General features: G+C 46.0%; 1 protein-coding gene across 7 annotated transcripts in view; it reads left to right on the top strand.

Annotated features, from left to right (window-relative positions):
- LOC135921272 (organic cation transporter protein-like) overlaps positions 1-13886 on the top strand; it is an 84395-nt gene that overhangs the window by 34102 nt on the left and 36407 nt on the right. Inside the window, exon 1 of one of the 7 annotated variants that reach the window (XM_065455590.1) lies at positions 12503-12900. The exons of the other annotated variants lie outside the window; for them this stretch is intronic. The gene's annotated coding sequence lies outside the window, so the exon portion shown is untranslated. Of the gene's footprint in view, positions 1-12502; positions 12901-13886 lie in introns of those variants that run through there. 7 annotated transcript variants of the gene reach the window in all.

A 13886-nucleotide genomic window follows, 5' to 3' on the forward strand; every position in this document is an offset into this window, starting at 1 on the left:
ACGCACGGTATCAGGGACGCAGCCGGGAGAGGAGGGAGGGATGGAGGCTGTTTTATTTATTTATTTATTTATTTATTTATTTATTTATTTATTTATTTATTTATTTATTTATTTATTCGTTGTGCCTTCACTTAAATGAAGTCACTTCTGCTGGCACTCGAACCCTCGTCATCGTTCAGCGGTAGAATTGCACAGCGTCGAACCAAAAGGTGAAACGGCTGTCGCGCGACGTTCGGAAGGAGGATGCGCGCTGGACCGTCGACTTCGACAAGCACGCATCACGGGTCGTGCTACGACTCGCCGCGGCTTGCATGCAGCACGTGTGTTCGTTCACCAACACCACGTTCGCCCAACGGAGGCCACTGTACGGGAGAAACAAAAGCGGTGATGAGAATTCTTCGGTTCACTGGAGCAGACGTGAAGGCAAGAACATAAAAGAACGCACGTCAGAGGCGCTGGCTAATATACGACGTGTCTCTTTACGTAATGTTGTTGTTGTCTATCTTTCGCTAACTGGGGGGACCCGCCGAGTGATGCCATAGGATTCGAAAAGCCCGACTTCGTCGTCGCCTCGTTTGTTGGAGGCGGCCCTCGGAATTATGATCTTTAAACAACCCTTGTTGGAGTATGCTCACCGCAGTGGCTCGCTCCGCGCCGACAGTGAGGCCTTGAGTGCTATTTCCGGCCGAAGAGGCCGCGCTCTGGGGCCAGTGGCGTACAAAAGCCCTCTCGAGCTTATATTCTGGTCGTCGTTGTAAGACTCCAGGCGGTCGACATGTGCCTGAAACCCTCCTTTATCAGTGTTTTCAATGGCTTAGTTGCAGCTTTAAAACGTTGGAAACAAGAAATCGGGCGGTTTGAAGATAAAATCGTTTGTTTGTTTGTTTGTTTGTTTGTTTGTTTGTTTGTTTGTTTGTTTGTTTGTTTGTTTGTTTGTTTGTTTGTTTCGTTTTCTCTATATTTTTGTGGGTGATTTGCTTATATATGCAAACCAGGTGTTTCCGCGATTAATTCAACCAATTTCAAAATTCAACTGTGGCAGCTGGTAGCACATTTCTAATCATTGAGCTGGATTTCTTAAGCAGGCAGATATTACTTACACGCTAAATCTAAATGCATGTTCGACTAATTAACAAAACAACATTAATGGACGTTTTATCTAATTATTTTATGGCACATACTGGTCTTCGCGAACTGTAGTCGGTGATGAAAAATTCAGCGCGAACACCCAGGAGAACCCACAAAGGAGAGACTAGACAAGCACTGGCGCATAAAGTATATACGCTTGACGATCAGATGCGCCGACTTTTGGCAGCAGGTTTCCCTATGTCGCCCCTGAATGCAGTTGCCGAGGCCCCGAGCGGAAAGATGGCGATCGCTGAACGTGAAACGTTCAGAGCTGTGGCGGTGCCTTATCTTCACAAGGTCACTCATCAACCCAAGAGAGTTGCTCGCAGGCGTGGTGTCCCCGTGGCGTTTTCTGGTCCGAACAAGCTTGCTAAGCTGTGCTCCCCGTACTTGCGGTGACAGCAAGCGATGGATGCCAAATCAAGCGCGGGATCTCCCACATCCCATGTTCCAGCGGTGTAGTTTATGCTTTCCCTCTCTTGTGGAAAGACTTACATTGGGCAGGCAGGGCGAGGTATCGATGAGCGAATTAGGGAACATGAGCAAAAAGTAAACAATATTGCAGACAAAGCGGCGCATCTTGTTGCCCATCGCGATTGTTGCCGTGATTGTAAACGGCGATTTCATCAGACGTCGATTCTCGGCAGAAGCACCAATGAACATGCGCGGCCTCGGAGGCTTTCCACATAAAAAAAAAAAGCAGACCACTGTGTCAGTGATACCTCCCTGTCCCTGTACTCAGCCGAATATAATTTCTTGCGCGCACGTCTTTGGTAACTGGCTCCAATGCGGCATGAGTATTTCTATGTCTTTTGTTGCATACGCATGCCTGGTTGAGTGGTTAAGGGTATATATATATGCATTGTCGCAAGAAGAATAAATCAGTTGTTAGTCAGCGCCAGTGCTTGTCTCGTCTCTTCTTTGTGGTTTGTCCTGGGTGTTCGCGCTGAATTTTTCACCTTCAACATGCTATGTGCCAACCGGACCCAGCCGAAGTTTTATTGTGGTCGATTAGTTCGCAAGACTTATACACTTGTAACGCATGTTTCAGGATAATACGAGTTTCGACTTATTAATTCCCGAAGTTGGCAAAATACATGGGCGTCCCAGTTACGTTTGTCCTTCAATAGATCAAATGACGTTTTGTTAAAAAAGTAAGTGGATGACCAGTGCAATTTTAGCTCAAGTTTGACTGCGCATATCTCGAGCATCCTAAACTCGCTGGCTGAAATTCGCAAATACCACTATGTATAGATCGTAAATTTATTAAATAAAAAGCTTCTTGTTTTTATTTTTTAGTTAGTCAATTATGCATTTCGTTTCCTCGGGCGAGTAATGTCTATCTCTTCGAGTGGACCAGTGCAAGTATTGGAATTGGGCTGTCTGCCCTCGGGTGATATTTAAAAATTGCCTGAAGTCTTCGCAGAAACACCTGGTACAGTAGCCTTGCAGTAGATTGTTTCTCCTCGACTTGCTTTTTCCGCACGCGTCCAATGGCTGGCAGCCTGTTGTCGAGGTTTCACGACATTCAGAGTCCGAGGTCCTAAACGCGAACGTCCGGGACGCTCGAGCGACAGAAAACCAACAATTTTGACGTCGTGTGCAGTCATCCGACAAAAGCACGCCTGCACGTGACCATATCTGACTCGGCAAAACGATGCTCTGCGCACGCAGTCTCTAAAGTAAGCTAAAGCTCCAGGAAACTCGTGCGGCTACGTCTGTACTCGGGTGCAAAAAATGCAGTTGTCATAGCTGCAATACTGACTGTTAGACAGGCTGGCGCGTGAGATGAAAGTGGTTAGCCTGCCAGTTCAAAGTTTTTTTCAGTGCGAGAATGTACGCCTACAAAGGGCATTCTTTTTAGTGCTAGACGCTCATTTCAGCTTTCCGTAACGAGTCCACAAAATTGCAGCCAGAGGTAGCAAACGGTGCGAAACCAATCTTGCCTTTTTCTAACTTCACATAAAAGTATTTCTAAGTGCAATTCAAGTATTACCTTTCTCTTTCCTTTTTCTTAAAAAAAGGCTGTAAAAGAATATAAAAGATGAACCCATTTTGCGAGCGGGCACGCGTGTTGAGTCCTTCACATCCGGATTTTAAGATATCCGGCCTCCTCGGCCGCAATAAGACGGAAGGAACGCAAGAATGCCGTAGGAACAACGAGCAGTCAAATTTTATCCGTAGCTCCTCGTGCACGTTTCGTACAGTGCATGCGTAGCTTTGGGATGTTATGAGCTCAAGCGACTGGGTCAGTCAGCCCGCTTGAAAGAAAAGTGGATCACAGCAGCTGCACAACGCGCAGTGACCCCAATCGCTCAGCGAGCACGACATATGTACCAGCTCTAACGTGAAGTGTTTCGGTGTGATACGTCGTTCTCTCGACTGCAATTCAGCGAGCAGCTGTTGTGACGGCACTCTCTACAACTAATTTGACGTAGCGGAAAGAAACAAGGTGGAAGGCATATCATAAAAGACGAGCGTACAAACAGGCAGTTGTCGTCCCAGGCACAAGACCTAACGACAAACTCTTACATTTAGGGCTACACGACACGCTATATAGACGAACTAATCGAGGCCACCGCAAAATACGAAAGGCTCATTATTCAAGAAAAGGTAAGGCGTGCAGACAGGACACAAGAGAAGTGGACAACACGAACGCCGCGGCGTTCGTGTTGTCCACTTCTCTTGTTTCCTGTCTGCACGCCTCACCTTTTCTTGCATAATGAATCCTTATCAACTAGCTCAGTGTTCTGTCGTTCTAAGCTTCACGAAAGGCTCACACAGAGCTCTACGGGGCGACACATTCAACGGAAGCTCAACATTCGCCATACGAAGCGCAACACGGCATGAAACACGGCACTGCACTAGATGACGACGAGGAACTTTAATAATTCCTCCACTGCCCAAGAGCGTATATATGCACCCGGAGCACCACAAGGAGCGACGGGAGGCAAGGACGGGCCACATTGAGCGCTACTACCAGAACGTAGAGGGCGTTGCCTATGCATTAGACGCCGCGGAATGGTAAAGTACGCAAGGGGAAATGGGTATGTCCGGAGAACCCCTCGCGAGCTGAACCGTGAGAACCCCGAAGTAGTGGCAGGAGGCTCCCACTGCATTAGCGGTGACCTCCACCAAAGCTAGAATTGCCGTAAGCGATTCAAAGGTCGCAATTCACAATTTCGCGAGAGGACACATCTCGTCAGAGACGCTCAAAATTCTAACAGCGACCACCATGACGGAACGATACAAATTATTTGGGCGCCCGCGCACTCCTCTCTACCAGGCAACGAGGCGGCTCACAACGTCTCTCAAGGACCCGCCGAGCAAGTGAGCCGGTCCAGCCGGGAACGAGAAAAGACAGCATGTTCAGCTACTAAGAAATCACAGATCGCAATGAGCAGAAAAGGGTCCGGAAACCACCAGCTCATCCCTAGCTAACCAAGAAACAGGCGGTGGCTTGGCGCCTTCTGCAAACAAACACGTATCCGAACCCGGTAGCCTGCAGCAGGTTCTATCCAGGGCAATACGACATCAATGCAAATTACATACGGGTAGGACGGATCTGCCACATATCCTATATGTGTGCTCCAAGGCGGGACCTTTCGAGGACCACAGAATTCAAGATGGGCAGCAGTGGGACACCCTGTGCTGCTCAGCTCAGACCAGCGATACCAGCTATGAGCCGTCCAGCTGGCCGAGGCAGCCGCTGTGACCCAGGGGTCTGGCCGTCTGTAAGGCGGGGAGAGGCTGCGTCCTCTCCGTGATTGTTGGTGCCAATAAAGGGCGTCTCTCTCTCTCTCTCTCTCTCTCTCTCTGTCTCTCTCTCTTTCGTTCTCTCTCCAACTACCTAGTACATAGTAATGCGTGCAAAAAAACCTGAGGAAAGGACGAAGACTTTGCGATAGTGGTTTAGTGACGCCGTTTTTCTCGGTCCCCCCACCCCCTTCTTTTTTTCTTCATAACAAGTCGTGTACACGTGTATTGTGTGACGCACGAATCACGTATTTTTTTAGTTTAATTTAGAATTTGGCCCGTTGGGCACTGACCATAATATACAGTCTATGAAAAGAAAAATCTGCGAATATATTGTTACGGGGTGCAATTAAGGAGACCGTATGTGGTCTGACTTTCCGTTATAGAATCTCTTGCGCGTTGTCTCTTCTACATTTAGTGAGATATGATTTATGCTCAATCTTGTTTTTGATGCGATTTTCGTAGACGAACTATTTCATTTCAGTCACGTCAGCTGACTGGCTGACCTTTTTTCTTTGTAACCTTTCTTTCGTACAGCGCCGGCTTACGTCATATTTAGTATATACTTGTTCGATGAGAAAGAGTAGCCGTTGCCGCCTAAAGGCGCCCAAATCTCCTAAATATCATGTATTTAAAAAAACAACAACCTGTAAGTGAACTTGTTTGTGGATAACGGCACGAGGAGGGTGACTCAGTTGCAGAAAATAGAAAAATGAAATATGGCGACGGAGTGTGTGTATTAAAGCGTATTGTTCGCGTGGAAGCCAGTTGTGGTCGTCCCACTAAAACGTCACGTTTATTTATTTATTTATTTATTTATTTATTTATTTATTTATTTATTTATTTATTTATTTATTTATTTATTTATTTATTTATTTATTTTTCATTTGTAAAACAAGGCTATGTTGGTGCAGGAAACGTTCTCGGTTCCTGTCGGTGTCACTTTCTGCTTCCTTTAGAGCTCAATGCACTCCTTTTTCCCGGATGTGAACAATTAAATCGAACCCGAGTAAACGCGCTGTCATAAAACATGGCTTCACAAGGCGGCGAACTGTTGCGGCACATTCCAGGATGGCGTCGCCACCTATCTTTAGTTGCTCTCTTTTCTGGCTTGCCTTAATTTACTGGCACAGCTTGACTTGCATTTCTCTTTAGTGTTCTTCAGAAGAGTATAGGCTTGGGCCGGTCGGTAATACATAGTTACACTGGAAGCATATATCGCGGGAAGGACGATCGACAAAGACGAGACGAGACAAGCGCTATCCTGTCAGGACAAGCGCATGTCATGTCTGGTCTTTGTCGATCGTCCTTCTCGCGCCGTGCTTCCAGTGTAAGTCTTTAATGTCTGGTCTTTGTCGATCGTCCTTCTCGCGCCATGCTTCCAGTGTAAGTCTTTAGTGTTCATCTACAGCAACCTCCATATGAAGAGGCCAAATTACACTTACTGCTGGGGCAACCAGGAAGGTGAGAAGATGTCAGAACAGAAAGAAAACAAGAGGCCAGAGGGCAAGCACTCGCCTCCTGTGGCGCGACATGTAACCGCAGTAATATTGCGCTGACTGCCGCGTGCGACGATGTTTATAAGATATCAGAATGAAAAAAAAAAGTTTTCAGGGCAAGAAATCGTCTTCAAGGGCGCGCCGAATCTAACTGCACTCGTTTGAGTATAGCATAGTGCTCAAATCTTGAAACTCTATCGCGTCTGCTGCAGGTCGCGTTCGTGTCACAGACCCTGTTTATGAATGTGTTCAAGTTACAGCAAACGCATGCGAACATGTTTACATGGTCCACCGCACGGCTTACGCTATCGGCCGTTGTCATGACTGGCCCGAACGGACACCCGACCGCGCTCGCCATATCAGCTCTTGCGCAAGGCTTTTGAGAAACGCACGGACGCCTTGAGCTCGACCATTAAATGTGCGCGGGAAAAAAAAAAAACACTACCACACGTAGGAGACTTGTGCGACCTTGCAGATTACCAGCCCGATTCCCGGTGAAGCTATTTATTTCGAGCAATGGCATTAATAAGTTTAAAACATTTTGCAGAAGGGTTGAAATCTGGGCCAGTTGGTACATACTTGAAGGAAAAAACCAGTCAAAAACACAAAGGACAAGAGGAGAGGTTCACACCACAACGACCAGTCGTTGCGGTGTGAACCTCTCCTCTTGTCCTTTGTGTTTTTGACTGGTTTTTTTCGTTCAAGTTTAAAACGTTGCCCGCTACTGAACCACTTGTTTGAAATGTCCACACATAACACTTTCGAGCACTTTAGCAAAGTCTGTACTTCAGTCACACGGGTTTTACTTGGCGTGCACGTGAACCGTAAGATCCCCCCCCCCCCCCCAACCTTTCTTTCTTCTTTAAATCAGATTTGATCTCGGTGGTCGCTATATCTATTTTATTGTAGCTAGGTAAATTCTACGGCGTTCACAAAACCACTTATTGCGCTTTAGAGCGCTGGCATATGTTATTTACTGCAAAAGTCGTCATAAACCCATATTCTTTCTTGGTTTTTTAACATCTTGCCCTACCCGCCGTGGTAGCTCAGTGGCGATGGTGTTGGGCTGCTGAGCACGAGGTCGCGGGATCGAATCCCGGCCTCGACGCACGCATTTCGATGGGGGCGAAAAATACCCGTGTACTTAGATTTAGATGCACGTTAAAGAACCTTAGGTGGTCAAAATTTCCGGAGTCCTCCACTACGGCGTGCCTCATTATCAGAAAGTGCTTTTGGAACGTAAAACCCCAGAAGTTAATTAATTAACATCTTGCCCAACGTTATAGCTGGGGCACACGATTTATAACCCGGTAATTCACTTACTTCACACGGGTAGTTATTGACAGTTTCACTTGTTAATTGATCAATCGCTAATTAAATAACCATTAAAACAATTTTTATTATAAGAACTTAATTTTGTAGTGAGACATAAAACTGTCATTCCTTCTTTTTCTTGTTTGTTTTGGAACCCAAGGCAATCAACACTAGCTTCAAAGCACGTACTGCAGATTGAGCAGGAATTGCAATACAAGTTCATGTTTACATATGCGTCACGCGCACTGGCCTTGCATTCTGTTTCACTGTAACGGAAATCGCGAAGGAATGTAGCTCTATACGGTCCGGCGCCGCATGCTCTGCACGTGATCGAGAACGAACGCGTCACAATGAAATAAGCGGTCGCCGCCTACTGTCCTTTGCACAGTACTGCCAACGGCCGCTCGATAAAAAGCCGTGATACCGCAACGCCTCACAGTTTGTTCTGTCGTTCCTTTACCTTATCTATTGCTTAACCTCATTTATTGCGATCGCAACTATGTATATGGACACCCCAGGCACATTTCTGCCGTCGCCGTCAGGTTATGTATAAGTTCCAAGGGCGATAAAATCGTCGGAGCGCGCCGTATACTGCATGTGCGAGTGAAAGCGTGCGAGGGCTCAATCTCGCGCACGCAAGGGAGGGAAGCGGGGAGGAAGCGCACCGTGTTTCGTCGCGCGCAAGGCTCCAGGCCGTGATTAGGGAGGGAGGGGGGGGGCGTTTTACTCTGGGCGGCCCGGGCGGCTGTATCTTCAAAGCCGTCTGCGACAAACCGAGCTTTTTTTTTGTACATGAAACCGTAAATTGCATTTGCCACGGATACGTGAGCATTAATTCGACTTGCTTATATCTTTATTTAGTGCCATTGTTTATTCACACAAAAATTTGCAGGTACTTGTAAACACTGTTGTCTCCATAACGTTCCTCGCTTTCCTACGGGTACTCCACTTCTGTCGAAGCTTTTACCGCCGGACCTGAACAATAAATGTGCAACAGAAATATCAAGAACAGACAATATGGGATATAAAATTTAGCATAACGTTGTTCTTTCTTCTTTTTTTCTCCTATACTTCGCGCCTCTCGCCAATGCATTATGAAGACAATGGGACATGGCAGCCCGAACTTATCCTGCTGACAGTAATCCTTGCCGAGCACGTTTCATCTTTCTTTTTTTAGACTACCTGACCTGTACAAAAATTGTGGGCATGTAGTGATTCATTCACCATCGACAATAAACAATGTAAGCTTAGGCCTCTCGGTAACCTGGCGACACAATAACGATATCTGCAGTCATCTTAGAGTGGCGTACACACGAATAGCCCCGCCCCCTTTCCCGAAGCGGTAACAAAAAGCCTAAAACCAGCGAGCGAACAGCGCGACTAACCCCTCCCCCCCCCCCCCCCCCCGAAGCCGATATCCCCCGCCCGTAGCGGCCGCATAGCTCACTACGTAATCATTACAGTGTATAGAATAAGGTTGAGTGGGACGAGCGGCTAGGGCGGCGCATGCTTTGCAATGAGGCGCGCGACGGCGAAAAATTACTGTGGGGGCGCTGCGATCGAAGTGAGTTGGGCCGCATGAAGGTCGCGCCGTTGGAAACTGCTGGCGATACTTCTCGGAAGGGTCATTCGTACTACTTCGGGCGCTGGTATATGCATTCTTGCCGCTCAAACGGTGTTTACAATTGCACTTGACATGTATTTATGCCTTAGGAATAGATGCCTCTCTTTATTTCATTCTACTTTTTGATGCCACTCGGTGATTGCGCGTGCATTGCGGCCGCAGTGTCGGCTTTCGTTCTACTGTGTTACTGTACGGTTCCCTTTGGAGAACAAATGTTTTTCTTGTTCTTCAAGCAGCATGTATCTCTCGAGTGCGTTTTTGCACGTATAGTTTTCCATTAGTATGTCTTGCGAAACGCGGACGGAAAAACATATGTACACTTCCAGCTTGTCGCTTCAAACAAATAAAACACAACTGCCTCATCCGGCCCCCTGTACTCAGATTTACGGGAATTATTCTTGTAGGAAAAGAAAGAAAAAAAAACTGCAGTGCAACACTGCATTCATGTTTCTGTCTTCCTCGCGTAACAGAATGCGGAGTAATTGGTACGGGCTTTCTTTATTGTGGTCGGACCTCGGGCACCGAAAACAATTTTAGCTAGCCAATATATATATGCCACTCTTTGGCCCGTAAGCCGTGCGAAATTTTTGTCCAGTCCATGCTTTAAAAAAAGAAAAAGCTGCGCGGTGGTCTAATTAGTGGCCACATAGTGGATATGATGTTGCACTGCTAAGCTCGAGCTCACGGGTTCAAGCCAGGTCGCGGAATTCCATGGGAACAAAATCGAAAAACACTTGTGTACTTCTGATAGGTGCACGTTAAAGAACCCGAGGTGGTGAGAATTGAAGAGGGTTCTTCATAATGATATCGCCTGACGTAAAACGCCAGAATTTGTTTAATAAGAAGAAAAGTAGCTGCGCGCGCGCGTCATTCAACTTTTTCCAGGGATGTAAACGGAAGAAAATATTCTCGAGTCAGATTTCTGAGAAAACATGTTACGCTTATCTTACATTTCATACCTAAAGGTAATGCCGTTCCCGACTGTACGTCCGCCAAGCTAAGCAGCTTCTATATTATAAACGGCTGCTTTCAGTTATTCGATGCCCCATCATAAGGACAATAATGAAGCAATTAAAGAAATGGCATGCCTTACATACACGTAGATATATTTGTAGAGCTGCTGTGTTCGTTAAAGAAGAGAAGGGTGGTACAACATTGCGCGCCCAGTTTTATATGGTTGCAGGCATGGTGAGACTGCCAAAAAAAATTTTCTTGCCTGAATCAAGTTAGCAGATTTACAGGCTGCACCAAAACGGGGCGTTTATATTGAATGACAGCTAGGAACTTGTTCAGCAGACCCAATTAGCACCCGTGCGTTAATTTTCCAGCAATTGGTGTGCCTCTGCTCAACAACTACGACTCTCCAGTATATCACAATCATTCGTTCGGTATAAGAGTCCTCACTTGCATCGGCCCCTCACCTCCGAGATTTTAAAAGTGCTGTTATGTGTTACATTCGAACATAAACGGATATTCGATAATTTTACAGCGAAGCTGTATATGGCTAGGATTCCGTCTATTTTTGTTATGCGTGAAGAAAGACTATCATCATCAATGGCAAAAAATGCAATGACTCATAGCCCCGTGAGGCAGAGGCTACAAGCACTCTACAAAGTGAAACGAACAGTGCTTAAATTACTTCTAATCACGCACACAACATACAGAACAGCTTGACGAAAACTGTCATCATCAGAGGCTCATACCCCCATGAGCAATGGCTCATACCCCCGTAAGCAAGCAAAAAAAAATTAAATGACTCATAGTCCTGCAACGTTCTTGGATACTCGCTTTGCGTGAATAAGCTGCGATGACACTACCCCTGTAGTCGTTGTCGGTGATTTCAGTGTGGGTGTGTCGGTACTGAAAAGGGAGCGGCTTACGCGTTCCGTGTTGCAGTCATATCCCTTGCAATGCCACACCAATATCCGGCCCAACCGACCACCCAGCGGCGTACGTGCATCGATTTGACATTATCAAAGAATGTGATTGCAGTTGCGGGTGAAATAATGACCACCGATCAAGACAATAAATAAGTGTGCGTACCTTCTGTCACGATGACCACCCATCAAGACAATAAATGAGTTCGGATACCTTTGTTCAAAATTATCTGTCACCTCCATGTCATGTGCTCAACAGCTTCGCTGGTCAACCACTTCACAGAGTGGAATGGCTCAAGATGTTTAACAGTGCATTCTGAAGCCGCATATGATCTGAATAGCGAATACCATTCTATTAGACTATGTTTCTACTTCATTTCGCCTGCTGACACTTTGAAGGGGATCGCCTGACAAGCTATGGAGATTACTTTTGTATAGACTTACTCCGACGCTTACTCCGGTCGGAAGTTTTCACTTTTTCAATCAGTGCATTTAGAATATTTGATAATTTTTCTCTTACGTATATATCGTGGATGTATATTATGTACCCATAGATTTGCCTTAAAGAGCATTTTCGTTTGCATCTCTTCGCGCCAAGCCTGGTTTATTTCACAATAATATTGTTTTCTTTGATCAGTGTCCCCGATCAATATTCCACCAATAAGAAGCGCGCGTAAAATGGCAGGATATTAATAAAATTTTCTTATGTAGCTTCGTGTTGCAGATAGGCGACTTCTGTGGAAAAATGACATGTTACTTCCAGAAAATAATGCTAAAAATAGCAGTTCACCTGGCTAAAACTACAATTGGTACAGGTCTCCAAGAGTCGCGGGCGCACCAAAGCAAGTAAAGCCATAACAAAATTTACTATACAGACTTTCTGCGAGGAAAACTGGGCGTCCACCAGCGTCCGCGCAACGAACGCGCGCTCGCTAGCAGACGACGCATTTGACAACGACAGCAAAATTGAAGACGTCATGTTGCTACACCCATGCCTCAAATATGTATGCATAGTAAAAATATGTCAATGTAAATTTGTAGTTGAAATAAAGCACCATTATAAAGAGCGTATGCACGCAATCGGTGCAGAGGCGTGTGTGTGTACGAAAGCTTCCTAACTCTAGTTCGCTCGCAGCGCTCTCGCACAATTTTTCCACACGCGGCGCCTCAGAGGAAAAGCGCCGTGCGGTGTATACTACCATTCTTCCTCTATAACCTAATCTTAGGTCTATTTTTTTCTTTTTTCTTTGCTAGCTCCCTTTCACACTCGCATAATTTAGTTTACAACGCCACCGCTGCATTTATTTTCGTTGCACTGTGAAAGGTGCAGTTTCTCTTCTTAAGTTCTGTCGTTCTAGGGGCTCCGCCTTCGCTCCATCCAACGTTTCCACGGTTTCCACAGCTACAACAGCGTGCCGCCGCCGCTTTGCTTCCTTTCCGTTCTTCTTTCGCCACCTCTTTACGTAAATTGCAAGTGTGTTACCGTGTTGTTTCTCGCGCGTAGCGCTCTCAGTAGACGAAATGTGTTACCCACGGAGCGTGCGTGCCTGACATGTGCTATCTTTCCTGCTCACGTGGTACCCGGTTTGCTTCGGATGTTTGGATCGCCGTTCGCTTATCCCGCCAACCGTCAGAGAGCTACCTCGGCTACCTCATGTGGTTGACACAACCTCCAAAGCACAGCCAGCGCACTGTTTAGAAGGTGAACTTGCACTTTTCGTTTCAGCTACTGTTCGGTGTCTCGCTTTGCTGAAGTAGCGATTAATGCGATTAGCAATAGTTTTCGCTTTCACACTTAAGCGTAAACGGTGTATTTCGCGTGGTGGTGCGACATCAAGGCCACGCAAATAGCCTTCGTCCGTACCGGGAAACTTACTCATCACGTGACTCTGTTTTCAGTATATTTGTTTGAGGGGAAAACTTTTTTTTTTTTCACTGCTAATTTGCGCATTGAGGCAGTTTTGAAATACGGGCGTACGTTTGCGACGTTTTGCAAGACTCAGATTGTGAATGCGAGATTCTTGACACTCCATTTCAAGTACAACTTGGTACTTCGGATAATGTTTCGAAACAACCTGTTTCTGTTTCTGTTCGTTTTTATGTGATCGTGCGCTGCAGTTTTCTTCCTCCTTCTTTTTTTTTTTTTCTTGTACTACGTAATCATGCCCGCAGGGCAACTTTGCCTCAGCGCATCTGGGATGAGCGCTGTTCACGCGTTCAAACCGGTTAGAACGCACCTACATACTTCAGCTCTATTTATGAAAGAAACCATACGGTGTATTTTGGTTGCTGCTTTTATGCAAAGCTTTGGTCAGCGTATAAGGGTCAGCTTTATCATGAGTGCGTGCTTTCGGTACCTTGAAAACTTGCTGTTTCAAGACTACAAGGAGGGCCTCTCAGATGTGCCGATAAAAGGTAAACACGTTGAAACGCCCCATACCGCGTGGACTCAACTTTCAAATAGCTTCTTTTCTTGATAGCGCCAACCCGTCGATATTTAGTCTGGAAGCTGACATTACCCGCTTAGTTCTTTTCCTGTGAAAGAGGAAATATTAGACACATAAAGAAAAAAAAAATCAGCACAGAAACGAGAAAGAATTCAGAAAACGGCGCGTATCGATCGTCGTTAGTTTCTGCGGCACATTTTTGACAGATTACTTAAAAATTCACTTCTCTCACAGCAGAAGT

The sequence above is a fragment of the Dermacentor albipictus genome, chromosome 5 (genome assembly GCF_038994185.2).
Source record: "Dermacentor albipictus isolate Rhodes 1998 colony chromosome 5, USDA_Dalb.pri_finalv2, whole genome shotgun sequence".
NCBI lineage: Eukaryota > Metazoa > Arthropoda > Arachnida > Ixodida > Ixodidae > Dermacentor > Dermacentor albipictus.